Genomic DNA, 1,134 nt, shown 5'->3' with positions numbered 1-1,134 from the left:
ATTGGCTATTCGAAACATGGGCAAAAGCAGAAAAGTCTATTAATTGGATAACTTATATAATTTTTCTTTCTTTTTAAAAACTAATAGGATATTCAGTGAATGCACAGAGCAAAACGTTCACCACCCTTTGTACGTTCACCACCTGTAACTCGATCAAGACATCTAGCCAATATTGTCGCCGTTGATTTTTCTTTAGAATCATCATCTAGTTGACTAAGTACTCCAATTCAAATTTCCGATAATCCATTTTTTGAACCCGACCTCACAATTGAGAATCCGGAGAATATTCAGGGACGATTCCGAGATCCTGAACTATTAATTTTTCCTCCGGAACCACCAATCATTCAAACAGAGATTGTTGAGGAACCTACCATTAAATCAGAATCCTATAGTGATTCAGATTCAACAAATTCAATCACGGAAAATCTGGAACCTCTAAGTATGGAAGATCGAATGAGAGCTAAACGCACTGGCCAAGGTCACGCAATTACTCAACCTGACATTAATACACCAGATTATGAAATTAAAGGACAAATTCTATACATGGTAACTAATCAAGGACAATTTAGTGGTGCACCGAAGGAAGATCCAAACGAACATCTTCGTACCTTTAATAGGATCTGTACTCTATTTAAAATAAGAGAAGTTGAGAATGAACAGATATATCTCATGTTATTTCCCTGGACTTTAAAGGGAGAAGCCAAAGATTGGTTAGAATCATTACCTGAAGGGGCGATTGATACATGGGACGTTTTAGTTGAAAATTTTCTTAAACAATTCTTTCCGGCATCTAAAGCCGTGAGACTTCAAGGAGAAATTGTTACGTTCATACAAAAACCAAATGAAACTCTATATGAAGCATGGACAAGATTTCGAAAGTTATTAAGAGGATGTCCGCAACATGGTTTAGACACCTGTCAAATAGTACAAATATTCTACCAAGGATGCGATATCACTACAAGAAAAGACATCGATATAGCACCTGGTGGTTCCATTATGAAGAAAACCGCAACTGACTCTTACAAAATTATTGATCACACTGCTTCCCACTCACATGAGTGGCACCAAGAAAAAGATATTGTTAGATCATCTAAAGCAGCTAGAGCCGATTCTAGCCATGACTTTAATTCCATT

General features: G+C 36.8%; 1 non-coding gene across 1 annotated transcript; it reads right to left on the bottom strand.

The window, feature by feature from the left end:
• Positions 1-801: 801 nt before the first annotated feature.
• Positions 802-908, bottom strand: LOC139860642 (small nucleolar RNA R71). Its single transcript, XR_011763271.1, has one exon. It is a non-coding gene; the product is annotated as a small nucleolar RNA R71 (small nucleolar RNA).
• Between the last annotated feature and the right edge of the window lie 226 nt (positions 909-1,134).

Source organism: Rutidosis leptorrhynchoides, chromosome 7 (assembly GCF_046630445.1).
Source record: "Rutidosis leptorrhynchoides isolate AG116_Rl617_1_P2 chromosome 7, CSIRO_AGI_Rlap_v1, whole genome shotgun sequence".
Classification (NCBI taxonomy): domain Eukaryota; kingdom Viridiplantae; phylum Streptophyta; class Magnoliopsida; order Asterales; family Asteraceae; genus Rutidosis; species Rutidosis leptorrhynchoides.
The sequence above is the reverse complement of the archived record's forward strand: the minus strand, read 5'-3'. Positions and strand labels throughout refer to the sequence as shown.